This window comes from Impatiens glandulifera, chromosome 4 (genome assembly GCF_907164915.1).
Source record: "Impatiens glandulifera chromosome 4, dImpGla2.1, whole genome shotgun sequence".
NCBI lineage: Eukaryota > Viridiplantae > Streptophyta > Magnoliopsida > Ericales > Balsaminaceae > Impatiens > Impatiens glandulifera.
The window spans coordinates 16,816,227-16,834,583 of NC_061865.1; the positions used below are offsets into that span (position 1 = coordinate 16,816,227).

General features: G+C 31.4%; 1 pseudogene; it reads left to right on the top strand.

Moving 5' to 3' along the window:
- Positions 1-15,786: 15,786 nt before the first annotated feature.
- On the top strand, positions 15,787-17,817 carry LOC124934829 (annotated as a pseudogene).
- The last annotated feature ends 540 nt before the right edge of the window (positions 17,818-18,357 follow it).

The window sequence follows — 18,357 nt, forward strand, 5'->3', positions numbered from 1 at the left end:
ATTTCACATCTAAGAGTGCAAAAGATCAATTTTCAGAAAATAGTATTACATTGGCTGATTCAAATTGGTAAAATTCTAGTAGAATTGTATTGCATGTCGTGTCTTTGTAATAGATTTCAGACATTTGGTCATTCCTTTTGAAGACAATGTAACAAGAGCATTTGTTATTGAAGTAAATTCAATAAACTGTACCATAAAATTTGCCTTAATTTTTTTTTTATCTTTTTGTTATTGTTATCTTAATTGTTGGTATGTGTAGATATTTATTTATGATATTATGTTTGTAGTTTTGGTGTTTTTCTTTTTTTTTGAGTACTTAGGGTCGCATTTGATATCTCGCACAAGGCCTTCAAATATATTGGGCCGGCACTGTTGACAATAAAACAAATTCATATATACAATTGTATTTATTTGTTTTATTCATTATATTAGAGATTAAATACCTATAGAAAGTAAAATTAAATTTACTATGTTTTTAAAGTAATTTTCTGTTATTAATTTGTATGTTGTAATATTTTACCATTTATATTATCAATACAAAGCATCTTATCATTTAAGAACATCAAATTTAACTAATCATGCAAATTAAATAATCAACTTAACTGAAATTGAATCAAGTCAAACACATTTTCATGAATATTGAACCAAGATCACCAATAAGAAAGACATAAACAATTATTTTATATATCATTCAAGCATTTAAAACACTTCTCATGTTTATATACATCTTCATCATTCAAGTCAAGCCCAAAGGAAAACATGCATATCATTCAAAACATCCACTTCACATTCAATAAATTGAAGCCCTTCAAAACATGTTTTCATGATATCATGTTCCACTATAAACCAAGATATGAAAACTTGTGATCATTCAAGCATTCAAAAACCTTCTCATGTTTCTATTCATCTTCATCATTCAAGTCAAGCCTAGAGGAAAATATGAATATCCTTGAAAGCATGTTTTCATGATATCATGTTCAACTATCAACCAAGATATAAAAGCATGTGATCATCCAAGATATGAAAGCATGCAATCATTCAAAATAATCAAGAATTGACCTCATTCAAAGTGAATCAACAATTCAATTAGTCATCTTTTTTCAATTTGAATCATCATGATTTCTCTTCAATAAATTCAAAGCTATTTTTGAAGAATAAAATAATTAAGCTAAATTCCAATTTATTCCAAGAGAAATAAAGTTTAAGAAATTAAGTCTACTCAAATAAATAAATCATATTCACTTTGTTTTTATTCTTATCAATCCTCTTGTTAAGGATTCATTGTAATTAAAAAAAAACATGAATTGGTTTGAAATCAAATTTTAAAATTCATTCATTAGTTTACCTTTAAGAGGTGAAATATTTCTAAAATGTGCCTAAATCATGTAAAAATAGCGATGTGGCCCTTTCTCAAGTGCAACCAAACACCAAACCCTCCCATTTTGTTTAAAGAATATCTGATGATAGTGTTTGTTACACGTTAAAAAAATTATTTTCTAAATTTTGTGAGAAAAATTAAATGGTGACTCTGGAAGTCTAAATTACTTTAAATCGACAAAGTTAAACCTGAACTATAATTCAATTTACTATTTTGTTTCATCATCTCACTTAATTTGAGAGAAAAGTAAGTTATAAGTTATGAAATTTAAATTATTGAGTTCAAATTATTTTTCGAAGTTGATTTAAATATAATTTTAAAAATAGGTTGTTTGATTAGAAACGCGTACAATAAAGCCTAAACATTTTGATAATCTATTATATAAAGTAAACTTGTCATATTAATAATGATTAGGATCCTATTCATAGTAACTATTCAATTGAGAATTAAATTATATAGATAAATTAAAATAATAAATTATATCAATAAGTTTAATGTATAAAATGAACCTAGATCAAGTATAAGGGTTAAATTTTAAAAAATAAATAAAATTTGAGTTTCATGAACTGTATGCGTTTTCAGGAGAGAGAAAATGGGAAAAATCCATTTTGAGTTTAAGTATTGGTATCGGTTGGAGGAAAAAAGGGATTTTAGGTTTGGGTATTGGTATTGATTGGAGTTGGTCTAAACGAGGTTGTGAAAAGACGTCTTATTTATTTGGTATCTTTTTTTTTGAAATGCGTTTGATTTAAACTTAAGTTAGATGTCTTTGAAATATTTTGAAAATAATTTGCATGAGTTGAAAATGATGAATATGTTGAATGTTGATGTGATTTGAGTGATTTAATGCCTACATTTTTTACGTTTGAATTTGGTATTTATTCAATATATTTCATAAAAAAAATTTCAAAACCTTTGAGATTTGGATTATAATTTGAATTTTAAATTTTGTACATTTTACTTACTTTTGTAAATTTTATTGTACAAATATAAACAAATTTAAACTCAAACTATTATCTACAATCCAGATCTTTACTCACATTTGTTTGTTTCAAAAATATTTTGTAAACCTCTCTCTTATTGTAAAATAATATTTTTATTATAGATTTATTCATTTGTAATTAGCGGACTATTACCATCCAAACTATGAAAAAAAACTGTTACAAATTTAATAAAATAAAACTATTTAAAAAATATAAGAACAATTAATTAAGTCTTGGCAAATGGAAAGTACTCCTATATATCAATGTTGATGGTGGTCCTCATATTCGACTTTTCTTTTTGTGAGAATCATAATTAACACCTCTTTTTAAAGCTAAACCCCCAATAAAAATCCAAAATAAGTCAAACATCAAACAAGCTCTAATTGGACAAAAATAAAAATTATACTAAAATATTTTTATTACCTCCAATCAAAGTAAGTTCAATCATAATCAAACTTATTGTACACTACAATAGTAGAATTTTTAATAAAACCAAAATTGAAGGTTTTATAATCAATAATGTTAGGAATGTTATGAAAGTAAAATAATTTATTATATAATTCATACAATATACTTTAAATGTTACAATATTTTATAAAAAATAATATAAAAAATTAAAACTATAATGTTACGAAGGTAAAATAATATGTTAACTAATTCATTAAACATAATTTAAGTCTTGTATTGTTTTATAAAAAACATTACACAAATATTTAAAGTATAATGTTATGGTCCTTTTAAATACAAAATAATGTATTATCTAATTAATAAAATATAAATTTTGTCTTAAAATATTTTTATAAAATAATAATAAAAAAGTTTAAAACTATATTGTCATGATGTAAAATAATGGCTTATCTAATTCATAAAACATTCTTAAATTTCTTTATCATAAATTAATACAAAAATATTAAAATATATAAATACAATATCACACATTTATCAAATTTTATATAGAATTTTAATTATGAAGCCCTATTAGTTTAGTTTATTAAACTGTTGTACTTAGTTTGAAAGCTCAATACTTATATATATATATACCATTTTAATTTTATTTTTTAAATTTAATAATTTCAAATCTTAATTTTTTTTTCTTTTTTATATTTTCGACCTCATTTAACTTTTGTTTAGGATTGAAGGTTTTGTGGAAGGGTCACTCGCGAATCAACAACCCGAGTCGATAATCTAACATTAAGCATTATTATTATTATTATATATATATATTTATTATTTATCTTGAACTAATAAATAAAAATCAATACAATCTTGTCAATATTGAGGTAATATTCTATAATAGACTTTAGTAAAAAAATATATGAATGCAATATTTGTATTAAAAAATCACCAAATATAGAAAGAAACTTATCATACAAATTTTAAAAAACAACCTAATAAATTTCAAAACAAATGTTATTTTTTATTTTTTATTTATAAAAATAAAAATATATTCCACTTTTTGTTTACATCCAACACATTCACATAACAAATTTGAACCTGCCATCTAATAATGAGCTGTCTATTTAGTGAATTAATTTTATCGAGATGGGTTAAAATTTATTGTTACAGTAATTATTATTATTTATTTTGACACGTTGTACAAATAATATTGAAATTTAGATATATAGAAAGACCAATTATATATTTAAATTTAATTACTTATATGAAAAACTATTTGTTACACTAAATCCAAATAAAATTAAATATTGGATCTGGTAATTTTAGTTATATTTTTAATTAATATCCTTTATTTTATTTCTTTACCTAAAACTATCTTTTTAAATTCTGTCCCATACACTATACAAATTCAAATTACACATTGAACTACATTTTTATTTTTTGTCTTAAAGATATTTATCTTGTTTTGAACAAATTTATAAGCAAGTTACTAATTTTTAAGAACAATTGTTACTTTTGAGGTATGTGTACAGTGTACGTCAGGAAGAAATTTAATTCTAATTTTAGAGGGGGGATAAGTATCAAAATTGAGATATGGAGAATAACAACTTATTTATTATGAATATCTTTAGTCTTTTATATTAACATGTTGTAAAAGAATAAATTAAACATAAGAGTATTTTTTATTAATAATTAAATAATTTTATGAAATGTTTAATTGAGGATTAAAGGTTGTTTTGTTTGAATTAAATTTTAACCACTCAAGTAATGAAATAGGCCGGCCCTCAAGAGTCAAGTAATTAAGGGTAAAATCAAATTGGATTATACATTTGAGTGTTGTTTTTCATATTTCAGCTATGAAGTATATTTAAAATCTTTACCTATTTTAACATTTTAGTTTTCCTTATTTTTTATAAATTCATACTCATAATTATAATAACACGTTGAAATACATTATTAATCTACAACAAGTTCTTGCTTACTTGTTTTTTTTCTTGGTATTAGAGCCATTATTCAATTTTAACAAATATTTGTATCAATGACTTCTTCTTCCGCTTCAACCACTCACCTCTTCCACAATCTCTCATCCATTAAACTCGATCACAAAAACTTTCTTCTTTGAAAATCTCAAATCTTAGCTACCCTAAAAGGTTATGGCCTCTATCCATATATTATTGGAACTAATTCTGCCCCTAAAGCCTTCTCCAAGTCGATGCTACTGATGGATCTAGTGTCATCACTCAAAATCCTGCTTTTACCATATCGGAGGAACAAGATCAGAGTAACCTTCCATGATTTCTCTCCATCCTTTCAGAATTCATTCTATCCCAAGTGGTTCGTGAATCCTACACTACATCTAAAGCCCTTTGGTATGCTTTAGAACGCACATTCGTCTCTCAATCTCAAGCTTGTCTAATGTAGCTTCGTCTTTATCTCTATACGGTAAAGAAGGGTTCACTCCCGATGGCCGAATATTTGCAGAAAATAAAATTAATCATTGATAGTCTCGCTGGTGCTGGGCAAAACATATCTCAACAATATTTCATCCTATATTATTTAGTAGGTTCTCAATACGAATCTCTCACTGTAGCGGTAACCATTCGCTCTGACCCTATCGCCAATAAAGACCTCTCAGGAATGCTTCTTACACATGAAATTTACCTTGAATCACTCCAGTATAACTCTCCAACCGCTAATATTGCTTTTGGATTGAGAGGGATTTCGAAACCATCCAACTTCCAAAGATCGCGACATCCAGTCTTCTCTCCGAGTGATTACAGTGCAAAATGAAATTGTCAATAGATTGAGCTCCAATAATTCTAATGGATTACAAATAAATGGGCCTTCAATTTCATATAAATTTTCACACTTTGATCGGGCTTCTACTATCGGATTAGGGTGTCCTTCTACTACTAGGCCTTCTATTTTGGGTCATGGACCTCGTGGACCCAATAGAAATAAAATACAATGTCAATTGTGTGATCGGTTTGGTCACGCGGCTAATATTTGTTGATTTGCAACCTTACATGCCATTCAATTGAAACTTGTCGACGTCATCAGAACCAAAATTCAACGATACACTCTACTGTGATGGATACACCTTCTTATGTTTATGACTCGGCCTAGTATCTCGACTCTGGTGCTATAGACCATCTAACAACGAATCTTGACAACCTTAGCATCTCAACTCTTTATAATGGTACATAAACTATTAAAATGAGCGACGATAACCCTCTTCCTATTTCTAATATTGGGCAATCATTCATTTCATGTTCCAATAAAAACCTTAATCTACGTAATATATCACATGTACCATTTATAACCAAAAATCTTCTAAGTGTTTCCAAATTTTTTTACCGATAATAATATCTTTTTTCAATTACATCCAAATTATTTTTTTTTGGGAAAACGACTTAATATCATTTCATTAAAATCCAAAAGAGGGAAATGAGTTTCAAAAAACAAAGCTAGACAGACCATAACTTTGTTGAAAACACCAACAGAGTTTCAAACAACTAAATTATAAAACAAATAGAACAACAAACAATTTAATTACAAACAATCCATCAAACAAGAACTATTTGAACATTTATTTCCTTGTAATGATTTTATAGGGGACATTCCATATTTTATTGAGTTTCCAACTGTCTTCATTAATCGGAATTCGCCTCCATGTATGGGTGAGAGCGTTTCCATCAGAAATAATATCATCCCAAAATTTTCCTTATGTTCTCTCGTACTATGAATTCTTTCATTTCTTTCTCTATAGATATTGTAGATCAGGGCTCTAAAGAAGCATTTAAAACATTCGCATAGAAGCTATCGTCAATTGCCTTTTTCTTTACAAGCTCTATGATTTCGTTCCATGTATTTGGAATGTTAGTGATATTCATGTACTGAGAAAAATCGATCCACAACTTGGATACAAACACGCACTCTCCAAATAGGTGGTCAATGTTTTCCTCTTTTACTGCACAGATTAGGCAATTGTATTGTCAATGATCAGGTCACGAAGAGGGAACTCATTCGCAACACACTTAAAATGGGCAATATTGCATAAAATCAATCGTCAACCCTCTACCCACTCATCACGATCTTATTGGTACTCGTTCATTTACCAACTCTTGGCATCATCGTCTTGGTCACCCTTCATCATCATCAACCTTTATTATGTCTTCTTTTCATTTACCTATTATGGATAATAAGAAATTAAGTTTTTGTGAATCTTGTCAATATGTAAAAGCACACAAAATTCATTTTCATGTTTCTCAATATCGTTGTAAGTCTCCATTAAATTAATACATTCTGACGATTGGGGTTCTGCCCCTCTTTTCTCTACTAACGGTTTTCGATATCTTGTCAATTTTATCGATGACTACAACCACTTTACTTGGCTATATCCTATTTATAGAAAACTGGATGTCTTGCCAAGTTTTATAAAATTTAAGACACTTGTTGAAAATTAATTCAACACATCTATCAAAATTATACAATCTAATTGGAGAGGCGAATATAGAAGTATAAAATCTTATCTTGAAACTAATGACATCCAACACCGTCTTTCCTTCCCTCATATAAATGAACAAAATGGTGTTGCTGAATGCGAGATTCTCCTCATTACATAAATGAGTCTCACTCTTCTTGTTCATGCTTCCAAGCCCTTATATTATTGGGTTTATGCATTTTTGACAAGTACGTATCTCATTAATTGTGTTCCTTCAAATGGCTCATCAATCTCCTTTTAATTTTTTTTAATCGTCCTCCTAACTATGTATTCCTCAAAAAATTTGGATGCTCTTGCTTTCCGCTCACTCGATCATATAACTCTAAAAAAATTATCTTCGAACTTTAAAATGTATTTTTCTTGGCTATAGTCCAAATCACAAAGGATATCGTTGTCTACACCTTCTTTCCGATAGAATATATATATATATAAAAATATATATCTTCACATCACTTTTGATGAACAAACATTTCCATTTAAAAGTACATTATCAGAATCTACCAATCTTTGTACACCATCAATCTCTCCAACATTGCATCTTCTCTTTTTTTGCCACGTTCATCACCTCCAATCTCCCCAATTTAAACATCACAAATCCCTAATTTACCATCTTCTCCAACATCTAAACACTCATCAACATCATCATCATCAAACTCCAACCATACATCTTCACCAACCAACTCCCTAACATTAAACTCCTATCAACCATCATCAACAAACAACTCATCTTCAATCAATCATCCTACTCCCATACGTGGACTTTCCACTGTTATACATGCTCCTAAATGTTCCTCTCATCATATGATCACACATGCCAAAACTCGTGCCCTTCACAACGCCAACATTGCCACCATCTCCACCTCTCCATCCACATTTTTATCCACTATCAATAAATATACTCAATGGCGTTCCATGTCAAATGATTTTAATGCTCTAATTCAAAAACAATATGTGGTCTCTTATTCCTCGATCCTTGTAGAATATCGTGGGTTGCAAATGAGTTTTCAAAATCAAACAAAGAACTGATGGTTCCATTGAACGTCACAAGACTCGTTTAGTTGCAAAGGGATTTCATCAATAAGAAGGCATTGACTATCATTAAACATTCAGCACAATTGTAAAACATACTATCATCTAAACCATCCTCTCACTTGCCATCACTCGTCAATGACCTATTCATCAACTCGATGTTAGAAATACCTTTCTACATGGAACTCTACACGAAGAAGTTTTTATGTCTCAACTTCATAGGTTCATTCATCCTGATTATCATAATCATGTGTGCAAACTTTACAAAGTACTCTATGGACTCAAACAAACTCCCCGTGAATGATATACTACCTTGAAATCTTCTATACTTTTTATTGGTTTTCAAGAATCCAAAAATGATTCTTCTTTATTCATGTACCACTCTCCACAAATTACATCATTTTTTCTTGTCTACATAGATGATATTATATTCACTAGCAATTTTTCCTCTCACATCTCCTAACTTAACCACATTTCCCTCTTAAAAATTTAGGTCCACTATACTATTTTCTCGTGATTGAATCTCATCAATCTACTTCCGGTATTTTTCTATCTCAATCAAAATATATCAATGAAATTCTTATCCGAGCCAATATGAGTGACTCAAAACCTCTTAATAATATAATTTCTGATGTGTCATCTTTATCTCGCCATGATGGCAACACTCTTCCTGAACTATTTTTGTATCAAAACATTGTTGGTACTCTCTAATATTTGACGCATACTCGACCTGAACTAGCTTTTGATATCAACCACACCTGCCAATTCATGTAGTCTCCTACCACCACTCATTGGTCTGCAGTAAAAATAATACTCTACTACCTTTGTCATACTCCTCATCATGGACTTCTCAATCGTCCATCATCTTCTCTCGATTTATCTATCTTTTCTGACTCTGATGGGGCTAGTTGTCTAGATGATCGTCGCTCCACAACTAGCTACTACACATTTCTTGGTGACAAACTTATCTCTTGGAATTCAAAGAAACAACGAGTCATCAATATCAATCACAACTTAGACGCAAGGTATGCGGATATCTAGTTAGACGTCTAACTACGTATATCCTCGGACGATTCATCTTCAACCATAGAACAATTGTCTATTATCTCATAAACTGTCCATGTATTCTTCCGGCTCAAAATTAAAAAGTCATATCTCCAATAACTTGAAGACACGTGTCTATCAATGTTAAAGATATGACTAATATTTCTAAAAGAGTGTCTCTTCATCTTCCGAAGTTATGATATATTTCATGATAGTTTTTAATTGACGTCTTTTAATCATGACTATTATTGGGAACAAACTCTTATACATTAAATGACCGTTCATTTTTTATGATGACTTTATGTGGTGTGTGTCAGTCAAACGTTATAAAAATCAATTATCTCATCTAAACAGACCATCTATCTTCTATGTGATTTTGAATACGTATCTTCTCTCACTAAGAAAAACTATGGTGACTATTATGTATCTAAACCCTTTAACATTCCTTCTAATCGTTATGTAGTTAAGAAATGAGCTATCTTGCTTCATCCACTCTTCAAGTGAATTTCGAATCCGTGTCAACTTCGATTATTCTAAAAATGGTCACAATGTTCGATTCTCTTAAAGCTTCGGGATTAGAGAAATTCCTTGGAGCACCTATCATCATCCATGAACCTGAAGTCTATAAATTCTTTAACTTTGGAAGGATATACGACAATAAGATTGTCGTGGCAAAATTTTTTGAAGATGATGCCTGGTTTTATGAAGAATCTTTCTCTCAATTCTTCAATCTCCCAACAGAGGGGTTAATTGAGTTCCCAACATCTTCCGATGAGGTTTTATCAAAGATGAAGTTTGTCTTCTCATGGACCGAAGTCTGCTCTAAAAGTTGAGTTTAACATCCTCAACGATATTATCTCCATGTCTGTCTTGGCTAAGAGCGTTTTCAACTTCTACTCGAAGAAGGTTTTCGAGATAATGATTTCAATCACTAGGGGAACAACAATTAACTGGTCGAAAATCCTTTTCAAAAACTTGGTGGAGATGATCTTTTCTTATCCAAGGAGGCCTCCTGGGTATGTTTCCCCACTCAGCATGCTGCTCTCTTCTCTCCTTCCAAATATTGAACATGGAGTCCTCATCAAGTCCTCCAGAGTCTTGGACTACCAAAGAGTCTTTGACTATGTTCTTAGGGTAGATAGACTAAAGCTAAAGAGAAGAAATCGTACACTTCGGGGAGTTAATTAGGAATCTGTCCTTTCTGTTGATGTCAAAAGGGGGAAAGAGTGGCCTGAGGCCCATGGGAGAATCAAGGATAGAAAGGGATAGGAAAAGACCCAACATTTGTAGTTCATGGGAAATCTCTATTAAATTGTTTATCTTCCCCTGAATTTTCGATAATATATATAAACTTTGGTTGTTTATTGATTATGTTCCTTTTTCTAATCCTTTAATTAAGTTTTAACATCATCAAAAAGGGGAAAATTGTTGAGTCAAATTATTTTGACTGAAATAAACTAGGAAATAAGTTTATTTAATGCTGAAATTATTTTGATGATCTATGTTAAACTTAGTTGTGAATAAAGCTAAGTGTTCTATTAATTTTGTGCAGGAGCAAATCTGTAAGACAGTGCTACCTTAGACGTGGTCTATAACAATCTGTAATATTGCATAATGTCTTTTCTATGAGAAACTTTAGTGCTGTAAGTTTAACAAGGTTGTTTTGTTCAACAAAGAGTTAGTTAGATCAGAGAGTTGTATTCGATTCAAAGTATTTAATGGATATCCTTCCGGTTGTGGAAGAAGGGGTGACGTAGGAGTTTTATCTCCGAACATCCATAAAACTCCTGGTGTTCTTACTTTTTTCATTTACATTCAGTTGTCAAAAACTTCAAATACGACGAACACTTTCGCACTTGAATCAATTTCATGAGTTTGGAGGATTTGCGAAGAATAGAAATAGATATTAATCCCTCATAGGATTATTATCGAAGAGTTTATCGTAAGTTGTTCAACACCGATCCCAACAAAATCAAATAATCAACTTAACTGAAATTGAATCAAGTCAAGCACATTTTCATGAATATTGAACCAAGATCATGAACAACATTCAAAATACTTCTCATGCTTATATATATCTTCACCATTCAAGTCAAGCGCAAAGGCAAACATGCATATCATTCAAAACATTCACTTCATATTCAACAAATTGAAGCCCTTCAAAGCATATTTTCATGATATTATGTTCAACTATAAACCAAGATATGAAAACTTGTGATCATTCAAGCATTCAAAAACCTTCTCATGTATCTATTCATCTTCATCATTCAAGTCAAGCCTAGAGGAAAACATGAATATGCTTGAAAGCATATTTTCATGATATCATGTTCAACTATAAATCAATATATGAAAACTTGTGATCATTCAAGCATTCAAAAACCTTCTCATGTTTATCTTCATCTTCATCATTCAAGTCAAGCCTAGAGGCAAAAATTAATATCCTTGAAAGCATGTTTTCATGATATCACGTTCAACTATCAACCAAGATATGAAAGCACGTCATCATCCAAGATATGAAAGCATGTGATCATTCAAAATAATCAAGAATTGACTTCATTCAAAGTGAATCAACAATTCAATTAGTCATCTTTTTCAATTTGAATCATCATGCTTTCTCTTCATTCAATTCATAGCTATTTTATAACAATAAAATAATTAAGCTTAATTCCGATTCATTCCAAGAGAAATAAAGTTTAAGAAATGAAGTATACTCAAATAAATAATTCATATTCCACTTTGTTTTGATTTTTAGTCAATCCTTTTCTTAACAATTCATTGTAATTCAAAAAGGAAAAAAATAAGTTTCTAAAATTTTAAAAAATTGGTTTAAATAAGCAATAAAAATCAACACCCCAATTTATAATATTAAAATAATTATTTTAAATAAATAAAATTAAAATAATTAATCCTATCATCAAGAACTAATTTAAAATAATTAATGAGGATTAATTATTATAGTAATTAATCAAATTAAATAAGGGTTAAAGTCAAAAACAATAAATAAAATTATTTGTGATAAATGTTATACTCATTTTATCTTTAAATAATTTTAGAAAGATTAAGGGGACAAAAATAAATAATTTAGAATTGAATTGTTGTATCCATTTCATCTAAAACAATTATTTATTTAACCCTAAAAATATAATATAATAATAAATAAATTGGTAAAATATTTTCCATATTTATTTTAATATTTTGTATGTTTAAAAAGATCAAAATTAAAACAAAAAGGTTGAAGAAAATCAATTTCAAAAAAACCTTTAAGGCTTTAAATAAAAAATAAATAAAATTTGCAATCGAGTGTTACCAAAATTATGAGAATCGGCTTTAGTAGGAACCGCGTCCATCAGATGGACGATGGATTCTCATCTAATGCCAAGGAGCAAGGCGCGTAGCCCGTTGTAGTGGAAGGACACGCGCACGTGAGGAAACAAATCCACTCACGCAGATGTAAGCTTCGTCCATCAGATCGTTGGCGGGATGTAGCGCCTTGATGCATCGTTAACGGAACGCCCAATGATTTCCAAACGCGCCTAAAACGACGTTGTGTTAGCCTCTGATCATCTTCCTCATCGCAACTCCACGAGAATAAGATCAAAGACTCATCTTTGATTTTTCCATTTTTGAGCTTCCTCCACAATCAACCTTTTTGGCTGATTCGAAAACTAAAATGATCATCTTACTTCGTTGCTCATTTCTGCTACTCATATAGGGGTGATTCATCCCTATATCATAAAGTAGCCAAAAAAACAACCAAAATTTCATTATTAGCATTTAGTTGATTCAGTCCACTTAAAGTTATAAATACACCCCCTAAGTCATTCTGAAGTGGAGGAACACACTCTCCACTTTCAAATTGAAGTAAATCAAAATTCCGCCAATAAAATTTGAAGCTTTCAAAATTTTTGAATTTTCTATTTGAGGCCTTAAAGTTTGGATCTGAACATTCCAAAAGCTTCTATAAGGATCAAAGAGTGTTCTCCAATCCTTGGTAAGGTTTCAATCACCCTCTAATTCATATTTATAGTTTAAATTTAAAATTTTATATTTCAAATTGCATAATAATGTATACTTGATGTTTATGGTGTTTTATGGTTGAATATTGATAATAGAATCATTTAGAAACTATCTGCATATGATAGAACCGATCAATCAACTTTAAAAACAAAAACTCAAATTTGAATTTTTTGAAATCCAAAAATCGGGTTTGTTATTCTTGGGTTAATTATGTTGAATTACATCCAATAAAACTTTCTAAGATGATAGTAATGATGTGAAACTATTTGAACATAGTTTGATCTATCCCGATCATGTTTGATAAAAAAAATTAAAATAATTGAAATTTTTGAGTTCTTGAATTGGTTCAAACAAGCAAGTAGTGTTCTTGTTTTGGTAACAATCAAGTATATATAGTATAAGGAAGCTATTGTATAGCTCCTCACACTTCAAAACAACTTTAAAATAAAAAACCCAAATTATGATCATAAACTATTTTGAACAAATTGATCATCGTTCAAGTCGACTGATAATTTGAAATGATGATCAACATGTTTCTGGGAGCTTTGTGGAGCTACCAAAGCCCTCAGATCAAAGAATCCGAGCTCAAATCAAAGTTGAAAAACCTACAACTTTGATGTTCTTGAAGACCAAGATGTACGACCGAACACCCTCGGTCTGGACTGAGACCCAAGACTGATAAAACTCAAACCTAAGACCGAGACTTAAGATTGAGAATTTCAATATGACCAAGAGGTCCAACTGATGTCTTGAGCTAGGACCGAGCGGTCCGACCGATATTCTTGAGCTAGGCACGAGAGGTACGACCAAGGATTTTTATATCCAGGACCGAGAATCCCAAACTCCAGAACTGAGAGGTTTAAACTCAGGACCAAGATCTAAACTAGGACCAAGATGTCTAAGCCCATGATCGAGAGTTCCCGAACCCAGGACCGAGAGACTTAGCCCAGAACTAGCCCAGGACTAAGGGGTTTATACACCCTGACTGAGGATCTTAGCCAAGGACCGAGAGCCCTTAACACCTCGACCCGGGGACTTCAACACCAAACAAAAGATCCTGAGCATCGACTAAGAGGTTCGTCGACCTAGACCGAGGGCCTTTAGAGTCCCGTTATGTTCCACTTTTCATAACCCAAAATATTTTTGTAATATTGGAACCCCAATCCATTTTCTAAAAATCTCGAGAGATTGGAAAATGATTTCAAAATATTTTCAAGATGTTTCCCAAACAAATATTTTGACTAAGACTTTGTTTGGCGTTTATTTCTAAACTCCAACACCCTTACAATGACTGGCATTTTTCCGGTATATTTCTTCCTAAGTTGTTATTAGCAACATGTACCAACATTTAAATATTGTTGTTTTAATATTTCAAATAATGCTAAAACCTATAAGCATGACTAGGATTAGAAAAATATTGATTAAAATTCAAACATTATACAAACGATTTTCAAAAGTCAGGTTTATAAGTGGATACCATTTTTAAAATGGGTATGGACATTGGAGGATGAAGTGTGAAAGCCCTTTTCCGAGCATCACCAAACTTCGAACCAAAATAAAACTATGGTGTAAAATAAGTTTGTACACGTACATCCTTTTTATTGATTTTCTTAAAATCAATTGGTGACTCTATCCTCAAATAAATATTCTTTCTTAAATTAGTTATGTTTAATAAATTTAAACTATGATTTCTTAAAAATCAAATCGTCATTCGATTACCGCAAATCTCTAGATTAATAAAATTTGAATAAAATTAATTATTTTTATAATTAAATCTAAAAGACTGTGAGGTGTTATCATAATATTTTAAAATAATATTTTATTTGAAAACTATGTCTGATATGCAAACTAATGTTAAAATCGTAGAACTTCGAGTCACCTTAGGCCCACATGCACGCGTTATGACGCGCGACTGCGGGACTCTTGGGGGTTACAACTTAATGGCTAAAGAAACATACCCCATCCTTCATAACAATGTCTTCTCCATCACTCAAATCAAACAGAAATGTCAATTGGCCATACTTCAGCAAGTCAAGAGCGGCGATTAGAACAAACTTTTGAGGACTATTCCAGAAGGTGCGAGAATCCTTGACGCACTTTCATCCTTTCATCTAAATAATCATGAGGATTCCCATGTTTGGAATGTCGAGAACAATGGTAGGTTTGTCTCAGGGTCTTCTTGGGATTGTGTTTGTGATCATGGGAACATTGTCCCCTAGTCCCACTTAGTGTGGTCTACCAAAGTGATCCCCATACACCAATTCATTTTATGGCTCGCCTTCCACGAGAGACTCTATACATGTCATCGGATCAAGAAGTACATGAGCATCCTGGACCCTAATTTCCTCCTTTGCTTGAGAAATTAGTAGTCATCTAAACACCTCATTGGGAACTGCCCTTTTGCCTCCTTACTTTAGCATAGATTCTCCACATCAATGGGCCTATTCAGCTTTCCAAATGAATGGACCGACATCAAGGACCTCGCCATCACCAAGATTAAGGGCAACAACTTCAACTCCAATACCTTTAAGTGTTTCTTCGCCAAAATTGTTGATCACATTTGGATGGAGAGGAACAATATCATAACCGACGACAACTCCCTCATCCGAACATGGAGGAGTATTCCTACAGACGAGAAGAATTGGTTAATCTGCCAAAATTGGAACATTACTTACGAGAAAGTCACCCTCACCACTGATTTCATTGTACATTAATTCTCAATTCTCATTTGTCATTTGTTATCTCTTTTTTCATTATTGTCCTTCATTCAGTTTCTTTTACTCAAATATTCTTTAAACTCATGTAACTCCTTTGCCCCTTTATGTCTTTTTATTTAATTGACGCTTTGTCGTCTTTCACAAAAAAATAAATTGCTGAAGAACCTCCAATCTCTTAAACGGTATCCTCAACCAAATTCAAGAAAATGAAGGCAACTTTGCAACATGTGACGGAACAACTCGTGCTGATAATAAATGCTCTAACTAATCAACAAATTCTTTCCAAATTCCAAAACATACCTTCTTCCTCTTGAACACCTAACCGACCTAATCCAGTTATGGTAACTCCCATTAACCTACGGGCCCAACATGAGATACATTAGGAAATACTTGACCCCTTAGGACCACCGGAACGTCCAATCCCAGTAGCTGGTCAATCTCCTTTTACAGAGTATGAAAACCAAATGGCTTAGATACGGGCCATGTAAATGGAAATGTAAGCCCAGGTAGAAAAAATAGCTAAGGGAAAAAGTGTCGAAGTGCACTATGACTGGAAAGATGCAATGAAAACGAGAATAATGAAAAATTATGACTGTGGTTGAAGCGATTTTTCAAATATAGGACTCTCCTAATATTTTGTCATTTATAGAACTCTTCTTTTCTTGTTTAATTATATTTAAAACTCCCTCTAACGTCCGTTATTTATTTAACATTAATTTGATTTTTTATTTATTTCTTTATTATTATTCAGCCTTAATGTTTTTTTCTTAATCGACATTGACTCTTCATCAGCATCGATCGCCTAGGGTCCTGACGACGATGTTCCTGATCCTGGATAGAAGTTTTCTCAATTCGACGCCGACTGCTTTTGGGGTGTTGAATTAGCTTTTTAGATAGTTCTTGGTGTGACGAAGACCGAGGTTGGATACGATGGCATTTCTTCACAATCCAACCTACAATGGCATTTGTTCGGGTACGACGAATCACTCTAAGATTGTTAGGGTTTAGTATGATCCCAAGGAGTGTAGCTACGAGAATCTTCTTGATGCTTTCTGGAAAAAGCATGGTCCCACAACTCTGAATCGCTAGGTATGTATATATTTTTATTGAGTTAAATAACTCTATTTAGGGTTTTATGACATATAAAGAAGAGGGGTGGTGAATGATTTAGGGAAATGATGTTGGGACACAGTATCGATCTGGAATATTCTTTTATATGGAGAAGGAAGAGAGATTAATGATAGAATCAAAGGATCGACGGCAAAAAGTGTTGATTAGAAATATTATGACTGAAATACTTCCGGCAAAGAAGTTCTATAGAGCACAAGAGTATCATACTAAAGGGGGGCAATTTGGGGACAAGAAATCAATTGATAAAGGAAATAAAACATTTTGGTTAGAATAATAATAAAGAAATAAATAAAAATCAAATTAATGTTAAATAAATAACGAAGGTTAGATGGAGTTTTAAATATAATTAAACAAGGAAATAAGAGTTCTACAAATGACAAAATATTAGGAGAGTCCTAAATTTGAAAAATTGCTCCAACCACAATTCCAAATTTATCATTATTCCCCAATGAAAACTATTGAACGAGCAATTATTTCACTAGGCATTAAGCTTTCAGCAAAATTCAAAAACATTGAAAAAAGTGATCCGTCTGTTTTCTTCAAGATGTATATGTCTGCAATGACCCCATTGCGGCTCTAAGAATCGATTATTCTCCTTTTATACCATCAATATCCTGAGAATGATGCTCTACGCTAGTATCACCAGAAAATGCAATATATCTACAATCCACGTAGGAATTGGATGAAGCATTCTGTTACGATTCACGAATAAAAAACAACACCGTCCTCGGTCCCATGGAACAATTTGGCTAAGAGACTCGGTCGGGAACTTTGTTTTCATAGCATAACAATATTTTAATTCTGTTTTTTTATTTCCCACAAAACTGATTGTTGACTAAGTCCCTAAAAGTTGTTGTAACAAATTTTTAACCGACTACTCTTGGATAATTCAACCACTTTAAATGTTGATGTCCACCCCACTTTTTGGACATGAATGAAAGCTTTATGAAAGTTCTTACTCTTAATTATTCTCTCGGTCTTGAACCTCTATTCTTGGACTACTCGGTGTATTCTAGTAGTATTCTCATCTCTCACATTTGTTTCTTCTCTCTTTAACCTCGATTTCTCTTCTCATATTATTTCCGCTGCGCTTGATTATAGAATTCCACACTCGGTCCCAACAATCAAGAACTCGATTCTTGACATAAAAAACTCGGA